This window comes from Loxodonta africana, chromosome 2 (genome assembly GCF_030014295.1).
Source record: "Loxodonta africana isolate mLoxAfr1 chromosome 2, mLoxAfr1.hap2, whole genome shotgun sequence".
Taxonomy (NCBI): Eukaryota; Metazoa; Chordata; class Mammalia; order Proboscidea; family Elephantidae; genus Loxodonta; species Loxodonta africana.
Genome location: NC_087343.1, coordinates 132,982,096 through 132,987,379, shown reverse-complemented (window position 1 = coordinate 132,987,379; position 5,284 = coordinate 132,982,096).

Below are 5,284 nucleotides of genomic sequence, written 5' to 3'. Positions count from 1 at the left end.
TACAGCAGTGGACGATTTGATGACTGCCATTTAGTGGGGTGAGTAAGCTGGCCGAGAATGGGGGCAGGCACCATGGAAAGAACCCTGGATTCACAGTTAGAATCCTGGGTTCTTGTCCTAGTTGTCTCTAATCAACTGCGTTGCCTAGGGCAAATTACTTCAGTTTTTTGTTCTGCCCTAGTTTTCCTTGTTATAAATTGGGACAATATGGCTTGTTCCACTTACCTCATTAGTTGTCGTGAGGGTCAAAGGAGTTAATGTACTTGAATGTGAATGTACTTTAAAAACAGAAAATAATCTGCATATGTAATGCATTTTTATTTTGTGTGGAGACTAGCAAAACTACCAAATAATTATGTAGTTGGATGATGCCCCATCTTGACTGCTGTGGATTATACAAACAAGCAGAGTAAATTTGCTAATATTACATACTGAAATAGTATTTTCAATATGAATTGATAAAACCAAAAAACCAAACCTGTTGCCATCAAGTTGATTCTGATTCATAGCGACTCTATAGGATGGAGTAGAACTGCCCCTTAGGGTCTCCAAGGAGCAGCTGGTGGATTCGAACTGCCAACCTTTTGGTTAGCAGCCAAGCTCTTAACCAGTATACCACCAGGGCTCCACAGAGGAGTCAAAATAGTTCTACACATATAAGCCTAAGAGTATTTTAGAAACTGATAGCTATGAGAGATGCTGAGATACAGGTGTAACAACAAATTTACAATCTGAAATCTAGATGAGTTAGTCTAACATTTGATAAAATTATTCCGTTGCTGTCGAGCCGATTCTGACTCATAGCGACCCTATGGGGAGAGTAGAACTGCCCTGTAGGGTTTCCAAGGCTGGAAATCTTGACAGGAGCAGACTGCCACATCTTTCTCCCACAGAGCAGCTGGTGGGTTTGAACCGCCAACTGCTGCACCACCAGGGCTTCTGACAAAACTACAGTGAGGTTAAATGTCTTGCTATAGTAAAAAATGCAGTAATAAAGTAAAGAAAATTTTTGCATCATAAGAATCAGACAATTTTAGTTGGAATTGAGTTTAGAAATTATTCTCATCCCACTCCCTTAAGTTTTCAGGTGAGAACATGAAAACTCAGCTTGCTTGTGTTTTGTCCAGATCACACGTCTACATGTTGTCAAGGTTATTCTAATATTTTGACTATTCAAAGCTAGCTTTGAAGCCATTTGTCAAGTCCGAAGTAAGAGATGGGCTCAAAGTGGTGGCTGGATTAAGAACCTGGGATTCCAGACATGCAGGATGGACAATACTGCATCAGGTAGGGCCAGGTGACTACATGAGACTCATGGTCAGCCAGATTGGTTGAACAATCCATTCCAATAAAGAACAGGGCCAAACAAATTAGAAAGGGAAGAATAGGCTAGCTGAAAGGAGATCATAAACTGGAGACAATGTAAATGTAAAGAGTAGATACCAGAGGTGAAGACTTGCTAGTCAAAATGAGCTTGGAAATAATAATAAAAGAATAATGATAGCAATAATAATAACACCTAACTTATAATGAGTGCTATGTGCCAGGCATGGTGCTAAGTGTTATATACATACTGTCTTTTTAAAATCTCTCTCTCATGCTCAAGCCCATTGAGGTAGGAGCTGGAGCATAGCCTGCATAAATTCAATGTCCACGTTCTTAACCACCACGCTCTATGGTCTCCAAAGCTGGGAGAAGAGTAAGAGGACATTTTAGGAGATGAGAAAGTATCTTGCTGGATTTAGCAACACTTGACTTTGGTCCATAAACTAGTTTGATAATGGTGCAGTATATGGCTTACATAAATTATCAATTAATTGAATGCAATGAACTACCCAGAACCTACATCTAAACTTTGTTTCAAAATTATAGCTCACGTTAGCATCTAGCATCATTCATGTCTATATGATTTTTCGTGGTAGTGTAGATGTAATAAAGTGGCAGTAGATGGCCACTGAACATTGGATTGCAATTAACTGTAGTGGAATTGATACTTATACCAAGCAACAATCAAAATAAAATGATCAGTTATTTCTATGCCACTTAAATATTTATAGAATTATAGAATCAGAAATCTATCAAATTTTGATATATGTTTAAGAAAAGCTATTTCAGGGCATTCACTGTATTACCAACGTTCATTTATGAATTAATTCTTTCAACAACTATTTATTGAGCACCTACAGTGTGCCAGCCTCTGTTTTAGGCATTGGGGATATCAATACCCTTGCTGTCAGTGACAGAGTTTATATCCTACCAAAGCTGAGAAATAGTAAACAGATGAATAAATATGGTAATTTCAGATAATAACAAGTGCCATGAGGAAAATATGCAGGACATGACGGGACAGGAAGAAATATTTTAACACTCTGATTGCCCCCTTCATTAAAAATGGCTGAGGAAAATCTATCTCCCTTTTATAACTGTAGAGTATTCCTCAAAATAAGAGTTCAAATAAACACCGGAACTATGTTGTTGTTATTGTTAGGTGCCGTCGAGTCGGTTCCAACTCATAGCGACCCTATGCACAACAGAAGGAAACACTGCCCAGTCCTGCGCCATCCTTACAATCCTTGTTACGCTTGAGCTCATTGTTGCAGCCACTGTGTCAATCCACCTCATTGAGGGTCTTCCTCTTTTCTGCTGACCCTGTACTCTGCCAAGCATGATGCCCTTCTCCAGGGACTAATCCCTCCTGATGAAATGTCCAAAGTATGTAAGACGCAGTTTCGCCATCCCTGCCTCTAAGGAGCCTTCTGGCCGTACTTGTTCCAAGACGGATTTGTTCATTCTTTTGGCAGTCCATGGTACATTCAGTATTCTTTGCAACGCCACAATTCAAAAGCGTCAACTCTTCTTCGGTCTTCCTTATTCATTGTCCAGCTTTCACATGCATATGAGGCAATTGAAAATATCATGGCTTGGGTCAGGCACACTTTCGTCTTCAAGGTGGCATCTTTGGTTTTCAACACTTTAAAGAGATCCTTTGCAGCAGGTTTGCCCAATGCAATGAGTCTTTTGATTTCATGACTGCTGCTTCCATGGCTGTTGATCGTGGATCTAAGTAAAATGAAATCCTTGACAACTTCAATCTTTTGTCCGTTTATCATGATGTGGCTTCTTGGTCCAGTTGTGAGGATTTTTGTTTTCTTTATGTTGAGGTGTAATCCATACTGAAGGCTGTGGTCTTTGATCTTCATCAGGAAGTGCTTCAATTTCTCTTCACTTTCAGCAAGCAAGTTTGTGTCATCTGCATAACGCAGGTTGTTAATGAGTCTTCCTCCAATCCTGATGCCCTGTTATTCTTCATATAGTTCAGCTTCTTGTATTATTTGTTCAGCATACAGATTAAATAGGTATGGTGAAAGAATACAACCCTGACACACACCTTTCCTGACTTTAAACTAACCAGTATCCCCTTGTTCTGTCCGAACAACTGCCTCTTGATCCATGTAAAGGTTCCTCACAAGCACAATTAAGTGTTCTGTAATTCACATTCTTCACAGTGTTATCCATAGTTTGTTATGATCCACACAGTCAAATGCCTTTGCATAATCAATAAAACACAGGTAAACATCCTTCTGGTATTCTCTGCTTTCAGCCAGGATCCATCTGACATCAGCCATGGTATCCCTAGTTCCACATCCTCTTCTGAAACCGGCCTGGATTTCTGGCAGTTCCCTGTCGATATACTCCTGCTGAATGATCTTCAGCAAAATTTTGCTTGCGTGTGATATTAATGATACCCACTGTTCTATAATTTCCACATTCGGTTGGATCACCTTTCTTGGGAATACGCATAAATATGGATCTCTTCCAATCATTTGGCCAGGAAGCTGTCTTCCATATTTCTTGGCATAGACAAGTGAGCACCTCCAGCACTGCATCTGTTTGTTGAAACATCTCAATTGATATTCCATCAATTCCTGGAGCCTTGTTTTTCGCCAATGCCTTCAGAGCAGCTTGGACTTCTTTCAGTACCATCGGTTCCTGATCATATGCCACCTCTTGACATGGTTGAATATCGACTAATTCTTTTTGATATAATGACTCTGTGTATTCCTTCCATCTCCTTTTGATGCTTCCTGCATCGATTAATATTTTCCCCATGGAATCCTTCACTATTGCAACTCAGAGCTTGAATTTTTTCTTCAGTTCTTTCAGCTTGAGAAACGCCGAGCATATTCTTCCCTTTTGGCTTTCCATCTCCAGCTCTTTGCACATGTCATTATAATACTTTATTTTGCTTCTTGAGAGGCCCTTTGAAATCTTCTGTTCAGTTCTTTTACTTCATCAATTCTTCCTTTTTCTTTAGCTGCTCGATGCTCAAGAGCAAGTTTCAGAGCCTCCTCTGACATCCATCTTGGCCTTTTCTTTCTTTCCTGTCTTTTCAATGACCTCTTGCTTTCTTCATGGATGATGTCCTTGATGTCATCCCACAACTCGTCTGCTCTTTGGTCACTAGCGTTCAATGCGTCAAATCTATTCTTGAGATGTTCTCTAAATTCAGGTGGGATATATTCAAGGCCATATTTTGGCTCTTGTGGACTTGCTCTGATTTTCTTCAGTTTCAGCTTGAACTTGCATATAGAGCAATTGATGGTCTGTTCCACAGTCAGCCAGCCCCCGGCCTTGTTCTGACCGACGATATTAAGCTTTTTCATCATGCCTTTCCACAGATGGTGTCAATTTGATTTCTGTGTGTTCCATCTGGCAAAGTCCATGCGTATATCCGCCGTTTATGTTGGTGAAAGAAGGTATTTGCAATGAAGAAGTCATCGGTCTTGCGAAATTCTATCATTCCATCTGGGGCATTGTTTCCAACGCCAAGGCCATATTTTCCAACTACTGATCCTTCTTCTTTGTTTCCATCTTTCTCATTCCCATCGCCAGTAATTATCAATGCATCTTGATTGCATGTTCGATCAATTTCAGACTGCAGGAGCTAATAAAAATCTTCTATTTCTTCATCTTTGGCCCTAGTGGTTGGTGCGTAAATTTGAATAATAGTCGTATTAACTGGTCTTCCTTGTAGGCGTATGGATATTATCCTATCACTGACAGCGTTGTACTTCAGGATAGATCTTGAAATGTTCTTTTTGACGAGGAATGCAACACCATTCCTCTTCGAGTTGTTATTCCCAGCATAGTAGACTACTTGATTGTCCGATTCAAAATGGCCTATACCAGTCCATTTCAGCTCACTAATGCCTAAGATATCGATATTTATGTGTTCCATTTCATTTTTGACGATGTCCAATTTTCCTAGATTCATACTTCGTAC